We start from the raw sequence: 24,671 nt of genomic DNA on the forward strand, positions 1-24,671 counted from the left end.
ATCGCAATTGCAAAGAAAGATGAATTAGTAGGGAAGCAAACTTAGCATTACAATTAGGAGAAAACGAAAGCTATTGCACTTAATGATGTTTCAGTATGAGCTAATTCAGTGGTAGCCAAGTGTAGCGTGATGTTAGTGTAATGGTTGTGCGTGTTTTGTTAAGTTCTGCCTTATGCTGTGTTATTTTGTGGTCTCACGATTAAGTCAGTTCAAATTCACGGTCGGTTTGGACGTACCTGGAAAGAAAGGAAAGGAAAACCGCATTAGAAAATAATTTTGAACTAATAGCACCGTCTAATGCAATCAAAGTTTATTAAGCTGTCAACAGCTCCCACAATCATTATTTAAAATACTATACACTTCCATGACTAGACTGCTAGTAGTATATCATCGCTTCAATGAAGACTACATCTGCTACTGGTTAATACAAGAGAGACCCAAAAGAGACACAAAAAAACACAATAATTCACACAGACAAACTGCTGTGCGCAAAATTTAATCTAAAATAGCACCCTACCAGGCACGCGGTAGATTGTGGACTTCGAGTCGAGAGTAGAAAAAGAAGGAACCAGGAGCGGACCGACGAACGAGCGAACGAACGAACAAACGAACACATGCAGCATCATTTGACACTCTGTCGGGACCGGAAACGTACTGTCAACTGGGTCGGGTAGAATGGATTTCCATAACGAACGTGCTCTCCGCCCGTTTTCTCGCCCGTTTCGCACACAGAACCTGCACAGTGACTCGCCGCATATGGCTCATGCTGTCTCATAAGTGGTACGGTGGAAAATGAACACAACCCGGTTGCGTCCCGTCCATTTGGTGCATGCGAGACATATTTATGTGGTTAATAAAGGCGAGAAAGATCGACAGGAACGAGACGCGGGAACATGGTCGAATGACTTTCATTTCGTTCCGTGGTGCAACCTTACAGCGCGACACAACAAACTCCCAACCCAGCTAGCTTACACTGCTTGATTGACGGAGAAATGGGATATTACGTTAGAGCTTGCCGCCTCAGCAACGGAACAAATCGTGTAACGTTTGCTGGATATAAGAGTTAGATTAATAAGGCTTACATTAGTTAGCACTCCTCCGAGGATGTTGTCATGCATGCTATGAAATCGTCGAAAAAGATCAATTTCCTCAACGGTGTAGTGATATTTTTAAAAACACACAAAGCAGACGAAGCAAATATTTGTGTTCATACTTGCGATATCTCTTTGTCAACAACCAGCTCTACCAACAAAAGGATATAAATTGCACTCTGACCTGCAAAACGAAGCCCCCAAAAGCAAATGACAAACGCAAAGTCCTTTACGGTCAACAAACTTTTGCACCATCTGTTCGGTACGCCAAACTGGAAGGCACTGTCGCTAACTAAACAGACCGAGCGAGGCTCGCACCTTCCGACCATCCCGACGTAAGTAAACGACCTTAATCCCGGCGTCTGGTTTGTGCAAGCATTCTTTTGAGGTACCGATTTTGAGGTTATGCTGATTTGTTATTGACATTAAGCATCAGCATGAGCTGGCGGTCCGTTGCTAGCTGCACGTCTGGTGAATTTAATCCCTCGCACGACAGAATCCTCCGCTTCATGAGGCAGTTTTTATTTTTGTTTCATATTTTCCAAGAGCACTGGCCCGTTGTCGAGATCCATGATGGTTCCTGTAGTGGCAAAACGAACACCGAGATGGCGTATCGATTGAGCTTTCCCCGGAGTGGATTTTATTTACTGAACAATTATGCTAACAACAGGCAGCACGGTTTAGTAATCGTCATTGCCTCGTTTCCCGTAACGGTTATAGATTTCATAACTTTAACGACGCCTGGAAGAATGGCCCGTTCTGCTAGCTACAACAGAGACGGTCTGTGTCGAGTAAGAATGCAGATTACAAAAACGAACAATAAAAACTGCTGGCTCCTGTGGCGTTGGAAACTCATCTGCATTTTCATTAAGTATTACCACGAACCAGCGCTGACAACAAGATTTGCCTTCTGCTTTTCTGCACCAGCATGGAAGGATTTATCTCCGGCAAAACCACACTGCATCAACACGGCTTAGTACATCAACACCTGCATTACGTTGCACAAATAGCGCAACGAGGAGATGGGTAAAGGGAAAATGGGTCGCATCTTGCTCCATTGTTGTTTGGATCTCTCGGCAACAGCAATCATGTCCACACATCATGACTACACACTCTCCAGAAGCTGGCAAAAGAAATGACATTCTTGCTGTATCCAACAAGGGTTGCTCGTTTGTTCGACGCATTACAACCATAATCTATCGTTTGATGTTGTACAGTTCGATAGTTCACTTTTAACACTCCAAGGGGATTTTCTTTGAATGTAGGTGTCGTTGGCCTGTTTTGTCTGGTGCAGCAGCACAAAACCAGAGCGATTTATTGTTGGTAAACACCTTTCTTTGTAGTGACTATTACAGAAAAAGTAACTCCATACAATAAGCTTTGAATGGATGTCTCTTGGCCCGGATTGAACTGCTTTCTTCAAGCGATCAACAAAAATCTTTACTTCATCTTAGCAGGATGTTTAACTTCAAAGGGAAAATTGATGACAGAGCCACAGCTTCTAGTCCAGGTCGTAGATGTTGCCATCATGATGTGATTAAAATTTCAGATGTGAAAGGTAAATAGCTGAACAAATTTGATTTTCTGATTCTGGTTCTCATTTTTGTTATTGGGTCGTCTGCATGTCCATTTTGTATACATTTACCAGTAAACACATTCATTCAATTAAATTTTAGAATTGATGATCCAATTTAACATATACTTCCGAGTAACTTATCGAATTAATTTAGGAAGCGAATATTACAAAATGATAAAAGGTTTCAATTTGCCCATCCCATGCATACTTCCCCAATGCAATTATTCTTCCATTCTCTAGGGTTTCCAAGCCAGCACGTGTACGGAAAAAGCTCATCAAAAGCTTGAATCAAATTCACATTCCCAGCGAAATGAGCATGCATTTATCAGCATGGTTCTCAACTGTCGCGCTCAAAGCAACCAACAAGTGAACGGAACGGAAAGTACACACAAACACAACAAAATTTCCCTTTTCCGCTAGCTGTTCTAGCGCACACTGCTCAAAAAGTTTCCCATTTCGCTGCGTTCGAAGTAAATTGATTTATTTATTTCCGCTTGCCCGGGATTTGCTATTGAGCCATGTGCCTGAGTGTGTGTCGATGCATCCGGCTTATACACAAAACAACTTGTTTCGCTGTGGAAATAAAAGTGGAGAGTCACAGGCCAGCAAGGTCCAGCAGGGGCACCAAAAAACACGCCAAAACTACTTCTCTTTTTTTCCTCTCTCTGCCACCGATTTGCTGGGAGAAAGTTAAAGGGACATTTCTTTTCAGATGGGTGATGGCAGTGGTGCTGGTGCTTGTCCGACGTCGTGGTGTGCTCGGTCCCCTGCGTTCCCGTTTCACGAGCGCCGTTCAGTGGTTGAGAAATTGAGTTTGGAACTCTGCGCAGCAACTTTGATTCTCGACTCTGACTGCTGGCCCAGCTGGCATTTGGCTTGTGTGAAGTCAGCTTATTTTCAACAGTGGAGCTTTTTTTCGGCGAACGGATAGTTATTTTTCATCTCCCTATTCACGGGGGCCTCCGTTTTGGGACCGACATTTGCGGCCCGCATGTATCCTCAGCTGTTTTCCTCAGAGCCGGACCAAATCCGAACTTAATGCCGAATTTTACCGGTAGTTTTTGCGTTCCCTCTCACTGCTTCTTCTTCCTGCCACTCCGTGATGAATTCAATCAGAGAAGTTAAATTAAGTTATCGATAAAAATCGTAGAATGTGAAATAAACAACTTTTCCGGAGGTGCTCTGTACCGTTTTTTCTTACACATGTTGCCTCCACGACCTCACGGGAAATAGAATGGAATGGAAGCGGAAGCAGTGGCGGTCCTATGAGCATCCTTTTTCAGTTCATGATTTTCCAAACTGACCGTTCTGGAGAATCGGGAGAATGAAGTAGGTTGTTTTCTACGTTGTTTTTTCCCAAGAGCAATAAATTTTTCTCACCCACTTCGGCTGCACAGTATGAAATCATTGGCGGAAAAAGGAAACATTTGCCCTCGGTAGCGTAAACAAGTTACTCGAGTTCGGCAAACTTCTCGTTCGCGGCTCGTAACGGAGAAACGGAACAGCTAGAGTTTGAGTGGATGGATCTTTGACTTTTCTCTTGACCACTTGTACGCAGGTTCTTGTGGTCCATCCCAACGGTATGCTTCTTCACTTCCTGATCTACCAACGTATTAGCTCATGAGTTTGGCGGTGTTATTTCTATTTTTATTTCCCAGAAATAAATAAGATAGAAAGGGAATAAAAGAAAACCCTAAGGGCCCTGGAGTATTCGCGAGCTGTTGTTGTAAATACACCCGCAAAACAAATATTAATTGAGAGGAACGATTATCTGATTGATGAAAGGGACTGAGATTAATTTTTCCTTCCAATCTGCGCTCTCATTGGCAAATAGGATTTGCTAGCTTTCAGAGTTGAGCAGGGCAAACGGATAAACCCGGCATGGTGGGACTTGTGATGGACCTCTCTCATCACAGATGAACGTTTGCCTATGAGTGTGTTTGTGTGTGTATGACTACCATCAAACGATAAAAAGGCAATGTTCTTGGAATGGAAGCAAAAAATAACAACACGATCGGATGTTTACTGAATCTGTTATTGAAACAAACCGATAAAACGCTTCATCAATCTGCCGTAACGATCAAGTATTGATGATCACTATGTGACTTTTATTGTAGCGCAACGGTTTTGGGAGGTGAATGGGGAATGTTTATGCATAACACAAACAGTTGTTTAGAATCTGCCCGGCAGATGTGCGGCTGTTGCTCTGCGTTGAGTAGCTATCGAGCTATTGAGGCATAATAATTCATTGCGATGCTGAGCAGACGGAAATGAGCAAATATACATTGTTGATCTATGCTAGTCAAGAGTCTATCAATCAGATTGTGTTCTTGTATGATATTTTAATAGATTTATTTAATACGAAATGTGATGATTAGTGTTAATTTACACAACATAAACTTGATAAAAGATTTCATAAGTCCTGAATATAGGGAACTGATTAAAAGTCCAAATACCTTCCAAATACCAAATCAGATTTTTTTCCTCCTATTACCGTACATCGAAAAGCAAAGCGATTTGGATATTTATTTGTTCAGCTCAAATCAGATTGCTTGTATATGCGCGTGGCACGCTTGCCCTTGGCACTGCTCTACTGATGCGCCATACCACATTTAGAGCTCCCAACCGTTCGAGTAAGCGGAATGAAAGAGAGACACATTTCAACCTTTTAGCGTGTAGATCACCCTAATGAATCTGAGTTTTTTGTTGCGGTGTCGACACTAAGAAGAAAACGGAATGCGTTTTTCCGAACTAAAATTAGAATGTTGGGCAAGAAGTTCCTGCTAACGCAACGGTGTAGACGGGTTTGAAGAAGGAAATGTCGCGTTTTCCCTGGAACCATGTTCTTTGCTCGTTATTTAATTTTAAATAAATTTTCATAACAAATGCAATTTGTTTTAGTTTACTGAAGCTGAAAAAAGTATAATAATTTATCTAAGACGGCTCTTTTTGTGCTACACAAAATAGCTTCGTCAGTTGATTGAAGAAAGGTCCGTCGTGAAAACAGCTGCTTTCTTGAAGCTATTTATAATTATTACGCCGGAGTTCGACGTGCCGATAAGATTATGAATTTATTTGCCTCACTTTATCCGCTAAGCACGATCCCTGCCAGGCGCTACAGCCTAAGGTGGATGTGCATCAAAATTCATAGCTCCCTGCCCTCTCCCAAGTTCAGCAATGATCTTTTCCACCTAAAACTCCATCAACTTTTGACAAGAACATTTCCACACCGGTGATACCAATTTAAATGACTTGTCAATTTTGTTTGATGAAGGTCCACCCGGTTCGCTTTACGGTTCGCGCCGTTTCCCACCCCGTCTGTTGCCCCGCCCGGTGGCCGTCGTTTAAGTGCGCTGGACAATCGTGCTGTAAACGGAGGAGAACAAGAAGATCCATCTCCCGCTTCCAGGGCACAATATTCAACGAACTTTGCGAAATCGAATCAGGCAGCAGCTGTCAGCCAAAATTACACTGCCCTACCCTGCTGGATTCCTCTGTCGACGGTTTCGAAAACGAAAAATCCGTACTAGACGAAATGGGAATTCAAAAAAAGTACACATAAAACTCGACATTTCAAAGGGCGCGATTTTTGGGGAGCGATACAACGACGAAACGATGGGTTTGGTTGGTGGTGGGTCTTTCCCTCGTTAAGCTCATGATGGACAGCGAACTCACCAAAACCAACCGTCGAGAGCTGATAAAAGTGATGGCCAAAAAAACACGCTCGTCGCCCAACAAGGAGGGCACAAGAGTTTTGAATATTGTTTTAGATGAAACATCTTCAACACCAGCGTGGATGGTTGGTAGAGTAATAACTGCAGGACGTTTGCTACTGCCGCTTTTGGGGTTGCACAGTTGAAACAATAACCAGACACAGTGGGTTGTTCCAATCATCGCACAGTGTGCTCAGGTGGCTTATGGTTGTCAATTATCAAGCACTTCTTACGAATGTTTGCGTAGGACTTAGAGAAGATTTTAGAGTAGGCGCCACGATGAAGAAAACACGTTATCAATGATTGTGGTTTTGTATTTAAGAAGTTTTACGTTTACGTTTACGTTTTACGAACGTTTTACATCGATAAAGATTTATCAGTCTTCACAGCAATGCTCTTCTTCAATAGTTAAAGGAGCTGGTTATGGAAATGGTTTGCGATGTTTTCATGAAATCGAGGCGTTTGCTATCCAGTTCATTATCCAGAGCAATACTATTGTTATAGAGAGCATTGATGGTTTCCCTTTTTCCCGAAAATAAGGTAATATTCATTTTATTAGAACGTTGAGTGCACACTATTCCTCTATTACCTTAGATCTTAAAATGTTTTAAGCTCTAGCGGCTTTGATATCCCACTAGTACTAGTGCACCGTCTTACAAACATGCACACCCACTCTTTACCACTCTTGAATTATTAATTAAAAGACAATTACCAAAAAATTACTATGTAAATTACAAGAGCTCCCGGGAAGCGTCAGGAACGCTTCACCGCTTCGTAAAAATTCAAATTGAAAGCAGCCCATCCCGTACGTTCTAGGTGTCTAATAAAAATTAACCTATTTCTCATTTCGCTGAGCTACTTAGAAGCACCCACTATGCTAATTATTCCAACTTTTCACTTCACACTGCCCGCAGAGTTGCTTCGACACAAATCACGTGCACTTGCCGCCCGGCACACATACATAAGGTTCCATACACCAGCAGCAGCAGCGGCAGCAGCGGCAACAGGGACGGCAGATCCAACTGTGTTGTAAAACGCTCTTGCGTCCTCCAGGAATCTGAAGCTGGCGCAAAATTAAGCAACTCAGTTCTGTTCGGAGCATCGTTTGCCGTGCTGCCGGCACCGTGGCTCCTGCCGCGGTGTATTCTACAGTGAAGAGTGAGCCCGGAAAAGAAATGGTAGAACGAATGCAGCACACTGACGACCCTGTGCTATGGAGGCTTTCCATCGGTGAGGAGAGGCGTATGCGTGGAAGGAAAGCTTCCAGAAGAAATAAAAAATAAATAAATGAAACTCGGAACTCATTCCCATTTTTTGTTGCTCCTGCTGCTGCTGCTGCTGCTACTTCCGGTGTGACGCTACTTCCTGTTGCTGGGTTGGCTGAATTTGCTATTTTCTTTATGCTTTCTCACTCCCCGGTGGGGGCAAAAAACGTAGCAATCGTGGACGAGAAGACGTGACTTTTTTAAGCAAATGCATTCATACTTCCATTCATTCTTCACAGACGCCTGCTTGCACGACGGCGTGCAAGTGTATCTCCGCTTCATCTTTCATCTGGCGCTAGGATCGTTTTTGTAGCCTGCCTTTCCGCACTAGCTTACCGCCCTTTGCGGATACCATAGAACCGTGCAGCGTTTCTATGCAAAGGTGTCCGGAAAAACTGCTCTGTCTTTTTTGCGCTCCTTCCCTTCCCACTCCTCCTCGAGTGATCGCATTCCGTGCTGACATGCTCGTGGTTAAGGAAATGGCCTTATTTTTTGTCTTGTGCATTTCATTCCATCTTGCGGCTCACAATGGGCAATGCTGCTGCTGCTGCTGCTGCTGCTACGTCTGCACTGCTCCGTCGACACGTTCACGGCCTGGCCAAGGCTGGCATACATTTTTCGCCTTCTCCAGCATGTGCAAGGAATCCTTCTCGATTCTCCAACCAAACAGATGCCAACGCAGTGACTATCCATCTCTCACATGTGCCACCAGCACCATCCCAGCACGAGCGGCCTTCGGATGCTACAATGCTCCCAATCGTTGCCGCACGTACCAACACTTCCCTGTCAGCAGTTCAGCCTTCCAAGCCTCCCAGGGTGCCATATTATAGCATCGAAACTAATTCAATTTGCATAGACGTATTCTTTGCCGGCTCATGCTGATTCGAAGCTCTTATTATGTAAATAGTTACCGATAGTGTGATGAGATAGTTGGCATCCGGCAGGCGGCCGGTTACGTTTTCATTCACCGTGGTGAGGTTTCGGTCTCGTGTGTATGGTTGTCCCGTTGCGTTCCTTTTTTTTTCAGTCGGTGCTGCTTTGCTTATTTCCACCAGTGGGGCACCATTATCGCCAACGCGCTTAATGCTGCCAGCGCGTTCCATTTCCCAGCCCAATGGTTCTAGCACACCCAGACCGGCGTAGTGTTGGGAAAAATGTGAAAAACGTTTTATTTCTTGAATACCAATGGTGATTCTGTTGTCGGTGTAGCTGCTGTTGTTGCTCTTTCTAGGCCGCTTTTTGTTAGGCTTTGGATTTTCATCTATGATATCTCGGTAGAATTGTGGCATAATTTGGATGGCATTTAGTGGAAGTGAAGTTGCCTTGATATTTGGTGCCACCGGCAGACCGGGCACATCTGAGCGACCGTCGCGTTTCCCAAGGTCGCATACACATACACAGATATTTTAAATGGCGTTACGGACGTGGCGCATTGCAATTAAATAAAATATTTCTTTTATGACGCATATCATAAGCCAAACCATAAGGAGGGTGGTCAGATGAGAAGGTAGGATTGGGTGGAGAACAATTCAAGCATTATTATCACCGCCATTCTTGTCGTGAAGATCATCAAATGATCATTGAAATGTGTGTGCATGCAAATTGAGCCAAAGCGTAGTCGGCAGATGACATCACCAACGCGAGATAAATTACTGTCTAATGAGCATATTTGAAGAATATTAAATTCAAGTGTATTAACACAAAAGAAACGACCTGGTTCTTTGAGTGACTGCACCAATTTCTGACTGTAAACCGTGCACGGCATTTTGTAAATCATTATTGCATCCATTATCCATCGCTAAAGCTCCACCTACGCACGCCCGACTCTAAATTTAAGATTAATCGTAAATTTCCCTCCACAAAAGTAATCCTTCATTCGAGAGTCTGCTTGCACACCCGAAACATAAACCTTCCCCTCAGGCTGGGCATCGGCCATCGGAGAAGTAATTTATTTTATGCAATACACTACTTCACTTCGGCAAGCACGGGCGGTTTGTGCACCGTGAGCTAAACCAACTTTATTTATTTACGCAAAACTTTTGCCGGCTCTTTAATGAGATTTGCGATGCCGAGAAGGGCGGTTGTGGGGTGCGCATAAAGGATCGATTAAAACGAAACATGGCCCCGGTACGGAGATATTTGGTGAGAATGGTCGGGGCTATGCCCTTGCACTACCGCACTAAATGTGTTTAACTTTTTCCCACCAACAGCGGCAGTTGCTCCGGGAATACGCTGGATACAAGCCAGTGAATATTGGTGCACCGGAAAAACCACACCAGAGGTTGCTCAATGTATGTGTGTGTGTGTGTGTGTTGGAATTTTCACTCATTAAAGTTTTTGCCAAGACGTGTGATACACCCGAACAAACTTCAAAACTATTTGTACACGAAGCGGTGCAATAAAATTTGAACACCAATCGTGTATTCTTATCGCCTGCTGGCGTGTAATCTGCCAGGCCAGCGGGTCAGCTTTACGATACGGTACATAAAGCTCGGTGTACCCGATAAATTCTTCATCGATGCAATTGATTACTGCTGATATTACACGGTAACCGAATGACTACCTTGTAAACGAAAATGCCGATTTGTCGTGCTTATCATAGCAGTTCCTTCTCTCTTACAAAATGTTTTACAAACTTCTGAGCCGCCAGTGGCCGTCGGTCGAGTTTAGTGCTTTTTGCTGTCTTATAAATATTAGAAGCTGTTTGTTGATTTTCAGCATCATTAAAATTTTATCATACCACACGACAACGAGCTGCTCTAACTGTTATAGCGTCTTGTGACCTTAAAGTCTTCGGATCGGCTATCAACCGACGCTTGAACGTGCTTCTATCGTTTCAATCGAATCTACTCCCTGTGGAACATTTATGTGTATGTGTGTGATTTTGAGCGGTGGTTTGACCAGCTGGAGCTAATGTGGCCTACCATGGCCACCTCTATGGTGCAGCTAAAATGTTATTTTCACAGCCACAAGGGAGTCATTAGACTCGGTCGGACGATGTAATCGGGCTAGGAAAGTTGACATACTCGAGCATCTGTCGAGAGTGCTCTTGAGTTCTGTGTTCATGAGGTTGTTAAAGGGTGGGTCATATTGGCTTAAGATGGGTTTGGTTGAGTGTACTGAGCGCTTAAGATATGAAGAAAGAGGCGGTCCAGAATCCAGAAGAGAGCTTTTTGAAACCTAAATTCTTGGCATCGTTGGGCTGCTCAAGTCGGAAAACTATTCATCTGTCATGAATACGTTATCAAACATTCGCACCAAGGCAGTGCCTTTTTGAAAAGAAAAAAGATTCCTGCCAAGACTAACTTTGTGCCATTTGCGTGAACTTGCCAATAATAAGGCACAAAAATCACCGTAAATCTCTGCGAACCATCGCCAGAAACGATCCATTTATGTTTTTACTCGTGCCTCACTCCATAACGGGGCCCCACTTACGACGAGATGCCATTTTGAAACGATATTTCCTTCCCGTGTATCGGTTGGCATCGTTTGCATCGGGGTGCAATGACTGTTGGTGTGCACTTGAGCCGCACAGGCAGCCCGGCGGTGGCCACGACACGACAAACACACGAGGACATGCATGAAGCTAATATAGTAATGGTACGAAAACGTGCCACACTCGTGTCGTACTCGGGGAAACCGGGTAAGGCCAGCGAGACATTTGTGACGTCTATAAATACACACGCTTAATGTTCTGCTTCCTGCGCGACCGGGCTGTGCGCTGCGCTCTGGTTCTTCCGTTGCATATTTTACGTATTTTGCACTGCCACTGCATAGCCGCCCGGCAAATCGTAACCATATTTTTCTTATTCCTCACCCCCTCCCGCTACCCTCCTCACTCTCTCTAGCAGGCGGAACCGGTAGGAAACGTTTTCCTCGTTGGCAGTTGTTTATGGTTCTGCACGATCATGTATATGCACGATGCTCTTCTTTTTGTGCGCAATCGTCCCTTGACTGTTTACGATACTTCAGTTGACACGTATGGAAAAATGAGTGTTTGTATACTAACATACGTAGAGTAGCATCATTAGTTGATCCCACGATGCTCGTATGCTGCTCGTTTCAGATCGAAAAAGAGGCTAAAAAGGCGATGCTCTTAACAGTGTAATGTCCAATTAAACGTTACTTTCTTAGCAACATATTTCCCTTCCCATCACACTGTACCTGTGGTTACAAAATTCAACAAAACACGCGTGAGCTATGCAGTACTTTGGAAAGGAAAATGAACCCCATTTTTATAATCAAATGCAGCAACCTCACTCCTCTAGCCAGACTTCAATCAAACAATCTCTATTATTCTTAATATTTATACATAGATTGAAATGATGTCTACACTTGTATATTGCACTATGTTAATGCTGCTTTTGCGTGTAGCAAGAGATCAGTAGCTACGCACCGTTCGCCCCTTCCCCATCAAATAACTCAACGCCTATCCGAGCGGCGCAGGTAAGCAAAGTTTAATCGTTTATCAGCTAAACTTTTGCGTAACAGATGCAAGAAGCGTCATCCACATCCCTCCATGCACGTGTAATTAATAACCAGGCAATAAAAAACACTCTTGCCAGCGCACTCCATCGCTTGGCACAAAAGCGGAGTTGCGTAAAACTGTTGCACTGTACAAATCAAAAAGTACCAAACGAGACCGTACAATTATTCAACCAATGCGGGGAGCAGCAGCATACAGAGCGAGAGCAACACGGGACGGGCTCATAGTGAACTTCTTTCAATTGCACTCGACAATTTCCTGCGCACATTCAAATTTGAAGCGAACGCATGAGGATGGATGCTGTACCACTCCAGCCCCACAGTAAAGTAGCGAATAATTCTGTTCATGCTAAACTTTTCAGCAAACTCGTTAACACCAACCCTCGGGGCAAACTAATAACTAGCAAGATCAACATGTGCAACTTCTTCCTTGCAGAGCGACGGTGCAGTGCTGTAGGGTCGGGTGTAGGATGATGCAAGGATGCATTTCGGAGGCATTGTACAGGAAAGGCAGTGAAGAAGCGAGTGAAGAAAAGCTTTGTCCTTCTGAGCAAATCATGTTTATATATCCTCCAAAAGCACCCAGCCCATCCCGTCCCATCCGCACCATGCTGTTGCTGTTGGGTCGATTTTGGCTGCCACGTTCGGTGCCTCCTTACACACCCACACTCGCACACAATTCAAAACAGGGTGCTGAAAGTTTTGTGCACAACTTCTTTTTGTGTGTGTGTGTGTGTGTGTCGCAAGCTTTCATCCCGAGCCTTTGTGTCCTGTGGCTCGTGTACTGCCGACGGTACGTGCAGTGTGCCATGTAAAGGATTTCGTGCAGGTTTTTTTTTCTATCTCCAAAATCCTCATCACGTAGTTGGAACTCTTTTGCAAAAGATTTTACCCAGCGACTGTTGCGACACAACATGCTTGCTGATTGTGTCGTTGCGTTTGCGAGTTTTGATGTGATTTTATCACGCTTGCTTGTGGAGGAAAGAATCGGCAGTGTATCGGGGTTGTACATTCTCGAAACTGCGCGTTTTGTTTTATCGCTTTATTTGTTAGCTCTTTTAGATAATGTTTAAATGTAAACGATTGTGTTGCGGTAAAGCTACGTAGAGTACAACATAAAAGTAGCACGATCCGTTAGCAAACTGGCCGCTTACTTGTTCGCTTCCGGCTTTGTGATACACAATATCACGCTCGTAGATGAGCTGCAAATAAACTTTTCAGCGTGCTTTTCATCCTGCTGCTTGACGTAAGTTTCCAATGGGGCTGAGAAAAATGGACGAACAGAAGCTATGTTTTGTTGGAAAGTTTAACGAGCACGCCACAGACTATTCACGTGATATTGTAAAGCGAAAGTTTCATGTATTATCGAAGCGCGGGATGTGCTAGAAAAAATACATTTTCCACTTCCTTTCAGGAAAGTGTAGAATTCGCTGTGTAGAAATGCATATTGCAGTAGGGGTAATTTTTTGTTCTGTTGTGCAAAATGTTCATAAAATGTTCATAATATAAACGAGTAAAAGATTAAGAGATAGAGAGAGAGAGAGAGAGAGAGAGAGAGAGAGAGAGAGAGAGAAAACGAAGGAAGAAAATGTTGTATCCAAACATCATTTTCGAACAACTTTTTATCCATTTATTTCATTTCACGGTTTCACGAAGCTTCCCATGACACACAACCCCGTTGTGAAAATTAGCTCATTTTCCGCTAGATGCAACTTCCGACTGACATGCATCCCACTACTAATCAAACAGGCGGCACAAACCCGCTGCAATTGGTCAGCTAAACACACTGATCCATATGGCGGAAAAAGCACAAATTATAATTATCACCAACTAACCAAGTGTGGGTGGCACGCAGTTCACAAACACGTCGGTCAAATCACGTCCGTGTTTAATTAACATCCCATATCCTGTGTTTATTTTCACTGTGTGGTGGGACGCAAAACTTTACCCCAGCAATTGACACCACAAACGTAAACATAAAAACAGCATCGTAGTAAATGGATAGCTCTTCTCGCTTTTTTTTTTTGGGAGGAAAAGTTTCGCACTGTCTGAACACTCATTCAAAACTGTGTTGCGGCGTGACCCGGAAACGTAATGGTTCCTGTGCCGACCGACGCAACCGAATCACTGCAAAATGGCGTAATTATTTTTTATACATTTTTACGCACCACCGCCACCACCACTACCGCGAGCAGCGATGTGGAATGATTTAGGAGCGTCGTGTCCATTTCTTTGGTGGTGCTTTTTGCCTTTAAGTATCCTCATCATTACGATGCTCTAAAAATCCAAGTGCTACAGCGTAATCGAGATCTACTCTGCTGTTCGGCTGGAAGCTGTTCCTCCGGGAAGTTATGAACTGGTTTGACACCGCATCAATGGTATGCGTATCTCGCCAACAAGGTTACGTTTGGAAAGTTTTTCGCAACAAGGCTGATCATTGATAATGCGACAAAGGCTGGCGGAACCGTTTTCACAGGACGAAAAGAACTAAATTTTGTTGGTTCGGGGCAAAAAGTTACCCAAAAAACTGCCACCGAAACTGGGCCGAACAACAAAAGACTAGGCTGGAGGCAAAAGTTCTGTCAAGATTGTAAGGCGTAACGAAACAATAAATAACACGCCACTCTCGAGGCGATGCTCTTATTAAAAGATTGTACTTTTTATCACAACAAAACTCTAAACAGACTGCTCCAGCGCGGCCCGGGCGTGTGGGTATAAATTTAAATAAACATCCCGCGCACCAACCGATGAGCGAGCGCACGGGGGACGAAATTTCTGCTCTCGACGAACACACAGTAGTCCGCCCGCCTCACACAAGAGTTCATAAAACTCCACACCAGATACCGATGGCGCAAGAGGAGTCAATTAAAATCACTCGAAAAAGCTTACATCGACAACGGCACCGACCGTTCCGTTGGACCGATTCCTCCTCGGTAAGCTCGGCACTTGGATCGATGGGAAATCTCCGATCCCGTAACAGCATCCCGCGCCCATTAAAATGTGGGTTTCCGAAGCATCCCGGGTATTCTTAAAGCGGGGGCTATCCTAGCACGAACTGGGTGGAAAAACCACACCACCCAACCCCCACCAGAAACCATCCACCCGCACCCGTTCGAGCATCGGTGCTGGATGGCACGTCCGTAATGGGTGAGGTTTTATAAGTTCAATTATAGCTTTTGCAATGAGTTTTCGCCAAGTCATATTCCTGAGCTAGGGGGCTTCGGGTGCGGAGAGTGCGGCGTGGATGGTATTCGACGTATCGTAGCCACACCCACTTACTCCTGACCTCAGGACGATGGTTACGAGTTTTGAGGTGACCGTCCTCCTCCTGCCCAATGCCGAAGGAACTCCCGGCCATGGTGCTTGCTTGGGGCGGGAGGGTGGAAATTCTTTGTTTTACTTTTGCTCTCAGTTGGGGAGGATGACTTGGTGCTTGAGTTTTCAATGGATGGTCATAAAATCTGGACCGTCGCTCGGGAAACGGCAAACGCCCGCAAGATGGCGGGACGGTTGCATTGCTGCACAGGGTAATGTGAGAAGCGGTGCGTGTATTGTCTTCTGTGTCAGCAGTGTTGGCGTATGGCGTACTTGACACTCTGCACATGGCTTTCCCTCAGCCATCAGCAGGTCAATGGTCGTGTGGAGGAAGCGAAGGTCAGCTGATGGATACAATATACATGGATTATTAGCATTTTCAATTACTGGATTTTGTAAATAACCGTTTGTTAATTTAATATGCAGGTGTCACGTTAAGTGACGTGTATGATGAGGTTTAGTTCATTGTACGATATAAACCAGAATAATCCAATTCCAAGATCATAACTTGATGGGATTACATTTGTTGAAGTATTGTAAAAGCCCTTAATGATAGTGAACAGATATGCGACGTTATTTGGAATACTAAAATATTATTTTTTTTATATTCATATAACCTCTACCGTACACATAAATCGGTTAACCACTCATATCCGCTTACCAGAAACGATTCTGCAGTTCTCTTCCTATTGTAAAAATGCAGTTTCTACCACAACCAAACGACACGAGACGCACGAATGTGGCTGAATAATGGTTAGCGTACCGATCACGCACCAACAGAACCAGAACCGACCGGACCACCGAAGGTTTGGCAAAGACAACGTGCTCAACCCCATCGTTAGCGGTTTGCAGCGGGACGCGAAGATTGCAAACCCCAACGACCAGAGCTGCATGAACGGAAATCCATCGTAACGGTACGGTTTGGATTTTAATGCCCTTCATCATCCCGCAATGCCACACGGTGCGGTTCGGGTTAACTTTTTGCCCGACCTCGCTGGAAGTCGCTGGAAGCGCGTAATATACCGAGTGCCCACCAAATGACGCTCAACATTTGCCAGGCGTGATGGAAAATTTCCTCAGAATCGGCTAGCAGGGCAAGGGATCGGTTTTTATGGAAAATTCATCTGCGAGTTTTTTTCGCCTCCTTTTGGCCCGGTAAAATATCAACCTTTTCATGAGCCACGGGCTAGAAGTAGTAGGAATCGTGCAGGAAGAATGCTGGGAAAGGATTCCTACAACTCCGTCCACACACACACACACACACACACACACCGGATGCGAATTTTGTAACCGAGAAGTTTTGGCCTGACTTCACCGCATTCTTCAACCACCCGGAGGGGTTTTTGGCTCGCGCAAGCAAACTTTCCTCTGCAAGATCCCGTGGCCGTGCGAGTGTTGCTGTTTGTACGGAAACTAATGTCCAAAATGAAGGCCCAGCTCAAGTTCTCTCATCCCACTATCCACGCTTTCGGGATGCGAACGTTTTCCACGTGCCATCAGGATAAAGACTGACTGGCGCGAGGCGAGCACGTTTGAAGTTTGAGCACCGGGGCGTCCGCGTTCATTCGTCCGGAAACGCCGACACGAGAGCGCCGACACGAGCGGAGAACAAGTCCCACCGGTTCCGCGGATGACGCTGATGACGATAAAAACGCTACAGGGTAAGCAGATTTCTTTGCCTTACTTTTTCTTCTCTCGCGTTGCGATTTCGCGGGCTATGGGGTCGTGATTTTCTTCCACAGCGAAAGCGTACGGAAAGCGAAACCGTCGCGAAGACGGGGTTTTTCTTTGCTCGGCGCATGATTGTTTGTACTTATTTTACCTTTTTTGTTTTTTCTTCCACCCTTTCACAAACATACACCGGTGCGATCCGCAGCTCCGTAGGCCAAAAGGGTTCGCCGGGACACAGGTTCTGTTTTTCGTTTGTGGTTGAGTTTGTTTTAGCTTAGCATGAACACATTTCCCTGCTGGTCGGCGCTCGGTTATCGCTCGTTGCTGGAATTGCTTGATTCGCGTTTATTTTTCTTCGTTTTCCCAGCAGCCATCGGTGTGGTTCGCTTTAAGAGGTTGCGACATTTTCATACGCGCTTGCTGTAAGCTGTACCCTCCCGTTCCACGATGTTGCGCTTCGGCACAAACACACACTTATATACAAGCACGCTGCTTTAAAAAAAACTCCTCAAAGCTGCAAGGATATGGTGTAAACTAAGCTCGGCAAAAACGACCAAGACGAGGCTAAACAAAACGGTCGTGTAATTTTCACAAACAATTTAGTTTATGTGCTAGCGTTTTTCGCCTACCTTTTCTTCCGACCGTGGTTCGCACGCGAGTCCGCTTGTATGTGTGTGTGTGTGTGTGCTTTGATTTTTTATCCTTCCTCTTCTCACGGTCTTTCCACGGTCCATCAACACTGTTGCTGGGTGGGAATAAAGTTCAGCACGTTTCGGTGCTTCCTTGCTACCCCAACTATGCCTGAATGCCCCGAGATGCGCACTAGGAGGGGGTCGTTAGAAGTGATAAAAAATTGCTCAAAAGTTGAAACAAGCCCACGGTTGGTAAGCAGAAACGTACTGTTAATGGAGTGTTGCATACGGGGTACTTATGACATCAAGCGTGCGTCTCGGTACGTAGGCGTTTTTGTTTTTCTTCATTCTCCTTTCAGCAACCTTGTTGCTAGGATTATCGTCTGCCGACACGTACTACCCCTCTGCACTGAGCCTGGTTTGACGCTTTGAAAGACGGAAGCTTGGTGAGTGCGTTGCCGTGTATACCGGTGCTTGCCGGAAACGTATTCACGGCATAGAGAGCCCCGCACACACAAGGGATATGTCTATGTTGATCAGAGTGAGCGGTCGACAGGCTTGGTGTGTATTCTCAAGGATATACACACCACATTGATGCCATCCAGTGCGGCCATTACGGAGTGAATAGAACGCACAGCTCTCCCCCGACGCCCTACACGCTCACCAGCTGGCGAATGTAATTGCAACTACCCAGCGTTTCCACGGGTTTCATTGTTCCGGGCTTCGTCAATTCTAGGGACGGCACTACAGGAAGGTTCACAGCACTGTGCGGTACGTGAACTAGGCAAAACGTAGATAATGTGCTCCTTATGATGAGCCGATGAATGCTGCAAACGCCAAGCCCCGTGACTGGTGACGGCACACAAAAGTTGCAAGAGACTTCTTCACCGACCGGAAACACGGATGACGTCGTGACTGGAGGAAAGGGGAACGTGCAGAAACAATAGCTACGGGTTTCATTTTGATCATGTTAATAGCACTGAAAAGTTGCTTTTGCTGGTGCTGTAGTTGACGTGGTACGGCTATTCCTGGAATCTTTTGGTAGGTAACATACGCACGGCCCAAAGACAGCGTCGACGATGATACGTTATAATGAGCGTGCCATGGCAAGATCATCGTACACCATGCAACGGTACAGATGACAAAATGTCACTTTAGCCCCCAGGCGCTGGATGCTTGCAAAGCTTTCATATCCTGCACAGTGAAGATGTAATGGTGCTCAGGCGAGGCTTCTTGTGTGGGAGTGTGTGTTGAGAAAGCTTTCCTTTAATGCGATAATTCTGTTCGTTAAATCAATTCCAATGCATACTATGAGGTATAATGAAATGACTGTCACGGTTGAATACGGATCCTTTTGAAGATGCAGCAACTCAGACGCAAGTGGACTGAGCGGACAGTGAACGAACGAATGGCTTGTGTACTACAAACCCAGCTGCTGAGGGAAGCCAAGCGCATGGAATTGGATCCTTTCGGGCAGAAACTCTAATTTGCTCTCTTATCCACACACACACACAGACACACGCGCGCTGTGCTGAAATAACTGGCTGGATCAATTAAATTAAGAAAATAAACCACATCTCACAAGGGAACCCACTCCCACGTCCAGCACATCAATCGTCTTCTCCGTGTGGACGAGATTTATCGAGCATTTTGGGGTGTTTGCGCTTGGCACGCAGTGGAGAAGCATTTGACCTGCCCGGTTCAGTCGGTCGCCGTGCCGGTAGGTCACCTTCTATGGACGGAAATCTTTACAGCTAAACTTTCCCAACTTTCGGTTGGGTAAATTTATTTTCTCAAACCTCAATGTGTATATCAACCTCCCTTACCGGTGGTACACTTTCGGAACACAAGCAAATGGCAGGAGTAGAAAAGGGAAGAAAAAAAAAACAGACCATACATGTTCCCATCCCGACGACCACAGTAATTAAAATGCCTTCAATATTTAACTCCATGCAAATGTACATCTGGGTAAATAGTAGTGCCCAGTGTTAGCAAACCAGCAACGTCTGCAATGCTCATCTGGTGTGTACTTTGCCCGGTGCACACGACCAATGCGTTTCAAGCTCTGGAGAATGGTACCTTACAGAAGAAGTGTATTTAATTACTGGCAGTAAGAGTGGGGCTGTTTGGAGATCAAAGTTTTCAGTTTTCGGGCTGTGTTGGCTAGTAAAAATACAACCCCCTTTTGAGAACATCTCTGTTTTTGGAAACTTCGAAAAACAGTGGAGATGGGAAAATGTTGTTCCATAGAACGTTGGTTGCTTACCGGCGTGTGCTTTATTTTGTTGGCTCACTGCCCGTTTCCGGGTAGGGAGTTTTATTCGTTTTCGATTATGAAGCTGAAACCTTTTTTTTTTTTTTGTTTGGAGTAAGCGGCACACTTATCGCATGCGGAAATTGCTAAGCTATGAAGCCTCATATTATAGCTCCGAATGAATGGGTCTCTATTTCAAAGGACCTTTTTCTAGCAAAATGCCCTAGTCGAAATAGAATATGGACGCAACGCTCGCTAGAACGCTGTTTGATGTCGGATTTGCCCTGTTCTCGTAATCGCCATCTAACTCGGATGCGTATGTTCTTTGTCAGTTGAGCGTTAAATTAGTTTGAATAATGCAGATCATCTTTCGCCTGTGTATACGAGAAACTTCCAGAAACGGGACCTACATTTTGTTTTCCTGGTGAGGGATTTCCGCTTTATATTATACTTTCTACGAACCTTCATGCAATACAATACGCTCTACGAATCCTGCAATACAATCAGCCTGCTCTAGCAAGATGCCGAGATCGGACAAGAATTTTTCGTCCAATTTCATTTCTCCATTGCCTCCGCTCTTCACACAACAGCCAGATCGTGACAATTAGGATAGCTAATGAAAGCTAATGGATTGATGAGCAAATGCTCGGGACATTCAACCTCGTCCAATGTAAAAGCCTGTCCAACCAGTGTGCTATGCCGGGATACCGATACAATGCTCGACAGCGCGCAAGAATTGCTTTGCATAAGTCATGAACTTCGGAACTTACACCGAGCTTAGGTGCCGGTGCGACTGACCGCAGCTAGGGAGGGAACTCATAACTAATTTATGCTGCTGTTCCCGTGCGTTAACCTATATCCTTTGGGGTTTGCACTGTGGCTGCTGCTGCTGCTGTCCTTGATTGTGACGCAGTATGAGATTTTCTAGTGTGTGTGTGTGTGTGTGTGTGTGTGTGTGTGTGTGTTGTTTGTATGTGAGCTTTTCCCGGCCGGTGTACAGCAATTGTTTTCCATTCAGGGAGTAAATTAATTCCGGAAATAGCCAACTTTTTCAATCGGAAATGCATGATAGACATCGGATCCGCTTTGCCAAGTTATTAGCAGCTTTGTTTGGCAAACTGAAATAGTTTTCAGTCACAGACAAGAGCGTTTCAGCAACCAATAGCTTTAGCTGTTTAGTTAGGAATACAATACGGGAACACTTGTGCACATAACCGTCAAAATATGCAAAAGCAATAATAAGCTTAGTTGGGTGCAACATATTATGCAAGGTATTATGTTCTTACAGTACAATAACGTTCATGATGTATTCTGCGGAAACATGAAGCGAAATGATGCGTTATGTTTGTATTAGCATTCAATTACGAACATTAATTTGAACCCATATTAGCTCACAAATTACAAATTTTACAAAACATTCAATGGGCAACGCAGCTTACATGGCATAAAGAGTTTGTTTTTCTATCATTATAATGTAACAAAGGAATAGATTTAGTCAAAAGCTTCTTACATATAGCCATGCAACTGAACACATGCAGCTGAACACGAAAGTGTACAACATGCAGTGCTCGGTTGCTGCGAAGCATATTTTTTATGCTGTGCTCTAAATAAAAGCCAGGATGGAAATTTATGATCCTTTTGGCCCGGGTACGCCAGCACAACCGGAAAAAGGCCAGCATTCAATTGCATTTAGAGCGGGTCTGAAACAAAACATGCATAGATCACAATTGGCAGACCTCTTTCCTCTCCTTAACACTTGTGCCCCCCGAATGCTTCGTGACATCCGACCATTTCCACGTCCCATGACTGGTTGCAGCCGTGTGCTGCTAAGCATCACTAAAATATGTGCATTTTGTGCGCCCTGCTCAGCTAACTGGAGGCGTTTCAGTGCATTACGAGCGAGAAAGAATGTGATAGAGATCGTGGGGGGAAATGGAGCGAAGAGAGTGCACCTCCTAACGCTACCACTATTTCATAATAAACTCAGAACACTCCGAGAGTCACGACAGAGTGTATTGATTTGTGCTGGCAAATATCACTAAGCTTTTCCCCTTGTCTCGCATTCGGTCAAAGCTCGTTACGGTTTACGCAGACAAGAACGACTGCCCGGTACGGAGGACGTGAAAGTTGAAAAGATAATGCTGCCACGGCATCCCCGACTCATGCTTGCCTATGGCGTTGTGGGACTATTATCTGCCGCAAATGGAAACCGGATACCGGATGCGCTGGGAAGCGGGCAGACTAATGCAAACGTTATCCCGGAACCTTCTGGCTTTTGCATAGATTTATGGAGCGAAAGGATTGGCCCGGCCCGACAGACAGCAGCAGCAGCAGCAGCAGCAGCAGCAGTAGTCAGTCAAACATTGAAAGGGCCGTAGATTTTTATTATATTCAAATGAAGTTAGTCGAGCGGCAGTAACTTACGACCTACTTATGGGAGGGTATGCATTTTCCCCACAGGGGATGTCGAGCTGTGTGCTACGTGTTAAACTGGTAGCTAAATTTCGATTCCTGGTCATAAATTTGCGCTGGAGCAGCTCGCTGTCGCAGTGAGTGGCACTAACCGTACATTAAACTGCATCCCAACATCCGGTAATCGGATATTTTAGCGAACTGCTTTGGAGCATGCTCTTGGTATAATTTGGGCTGAGCTTTTTGGAAGCAACACCTGACAGCTTCAGCCTATTGTGTTGTGCTCAATCCCACGACATTGGACTTGGACAGCCCTTTTTTGTTAAAATTTGTTAGCAATTTGTATCCAACCGTGCGCCACATCCGGCCGTTGCAAACATTTGTTTACAAGCATTCTGATCTGCCGGCAAGTGAAACTTTTCCAACAGCAACTCATTTCACCCGCGTAAAGCTTTATGGCTGTTCAATGCATTTCAGCCAACAAAAGACGACAGCAGCAACTGGAAAGCATCACTGGCTGCCGTGGCAAGGTACAGAGAAACCAACCACCGACAAGCGCGTAAATGCACGCGTAAAACACGAACAAAAGAATCGAGCAAGTAGGTTGCGCGGTTTGCTACCGAAAACACGATACCCTCGGCCTCTCGCGGAGCGTAATATTATTATGAGGCTTGTGTCATAATTCAGGACAGCAAAAACATAATGCGATATTCATAGTTCATGCCCGGACGATGAGTTTTTCCAGAAGAGTTCAACGAATGAACAAAAAAAAAACGCTGCTCCCGGTAGTCATGGTTTTGGTAAAGTGTATCAAAACACCAACAATGGCAAAAACCCCTTCCTTCGCGGATGGCGTTCACTGACAGAGGCAAAGAAGAGGTAAAAAACATCAACCAAACCCAACTGCACTAAACAACCAACGAAACCACTCGCCAAACCACCGTGCCCGACCAATATATACGCCAGCAAGTGCAAACATACACACCACGTACACCGAAACTCGTGGAAAGCACCCCTGCGGAGTGAAAATATAAACTCGCGAGCTGGACTGGAGCGGGAGTGGGCCCAGAGGCTAAGCCAGCAAAGCGGCAACATTCATTATTTAAGCTGGCTGTTCTGCGGTTTTCCAGGCCGTGGCGAAGCCACCAACGTTCTGTTGCTGCCTTCGAAACACGGTGGGGAAACTTTTACTCCTTGCTCTTACCGCATGGCCAGATTGATCAACAAATTTGGCTCCAATTTCTTGCCCACCTTCCATCCTTCCTGCATGCTCCCGTAAGGTAGGTTGTGAAAATCTGGTTTTTTTGTTTTGTTTTGTTGATGCACGATCCATAAGCCGCGGAAAAAGGCTCCATCGCGAAGAGGGAGGGAAAGGAAGGAGGCGGATGATATTATGCAAACCTTCCGTCCTTCCGTCATCGCAGCGCTGTGGAAAGGCGGCTGTGCAAGGATAAACTTTTACACCGACACAGTAAGCAACAGCTTCTTGTTGGATGCTGGTACACCGACGCCTTTTCTACGCCCGCTACGACGCGGCAGCCAAACAAGGTGCTCGCTTTTAAAAGCCCATCGTGCTGGGGCGCGGCCAACCGCCGTACGGTGGAAAGTTTTGACCAAATGCCAAAAAACCAATCACTTTAAATGGGCCAATGTTTATGACGCGCTGGGGGCGCTGTAGAATTCTTGCGGGAGTTCATTTTGGGCTTTGCTTTACGGGCATTAAAAGGAATGATCTACCGACACATTTGGAGTGTCACAAATCTATTGGAGAAAAAAACTTCAATGAGCAGAAACAACATGCCACCAAGAACAACCCGATTCCAGTGCTTTAGCCAGTTGTCCGGCCTTAAACTCAATCCACGGCGGTAACTAGAGCGCAGCACCAGAAGTGACACGAAACGCTTGGTTCTTCTACACCGTAATGTCATCACCTACAACTACGAGGGCCAACATCTCCCCGAGATCTGTGCGGAGAACCGACAAAAACACACACACGCGGCAGCATTAAAACCGTTGCCTAACTGCACCCACTTACACCCCCGAAGACACTTGCCGCCAGTGTGGCAGATACAGAAAAGTCACGGCAAATTTTTTGGCCCCGTTTTTCGCCCCGTGTTTGTACCCCACTTATGCACGCTATGTTTAACTTTTTGCGTCGGTAATGTTAGCGAGGGGGGAAACTGCGCTCGCCAGCGCACTGTTGTTTGCCAGCTGTCCAAGGAATGTTAACCGAATGCGCGCAAAAGAAGTCATCAAA

General features: G+C 45.2%; 1 protein-coding gene across 5 annotated transcripts in view; it reads right to left on the minus strand.

The window, feature by feature from the left end:
* LOC120947721 (hemicentin-1) overlaps positions 1-24,671 on the minus strand; it is a 117,834-nt gene that overhangs the window by 36,494 nt on the left and 56,669 nt on the right. The gene's annotated exons all lie outside the window — the stretch shown is intronic.

Source organism: Anopheles coluzzii, chromosome 2 (assembly GCF_943734685.1).
Source record: "Anopheles coluzzii chromosome 2, AcolN3, whole genome shotgun sequence".
NCBI classification, from domain to species: domain Eukaryota; kingdom Metazoa; phylum Arthropoda; class Insecta; order Diptera; family Culicidae; genus Anopheles; species Anopheles coluzzii.